Genomic DNA, 352 nt, shown 5'->3' on the forward strand with positions numbered 1-352 from the left:
GACAATGGGGGCTGGTGGGCCCGGCCGCGCTGCCCGCTTCTCGCTGAGGCACCGGGCTGGAGGCGATATCCTGCAGCCAGCCCCCCATCGCGGCCCAATGACCCCAGTACCGGCCACCTCTCCACAGGGCTGGACACAGCAAGAGAGCGCTGGCACCCATGGCATGGATCCCGCGCTGAATCCCGCAGGAGCAGAGCTCCTGAAGGAGCTGCTCCCAGCATGGGTTGCATCAGCTGTAATCTTGACAGTGGGGTGTGGCGTTGCAGATGGCTGCTCCCAGCTGATAATGCTTCTCATGAGCTCAAAGCAGACATTCAACCTGTGTGGGTAATGGCTCCGCCGGGGGGGGGGA

Source organism: Nestor notabilis, unplaced genomic scaffold (assembly GCF_000696875.1).
Source record: "Nestor notabilis isolate BGI_N333 unplaced genomic scaffold, ASM69687v1 scaffold27791, whole genome shotgun sequence".
NCBI classification, from domain to species: Eukaryota; Metazoa; Chordata; class Aves; order Psittaciformes; family Psittacidae; genus Nestor; species Nestor notabilis.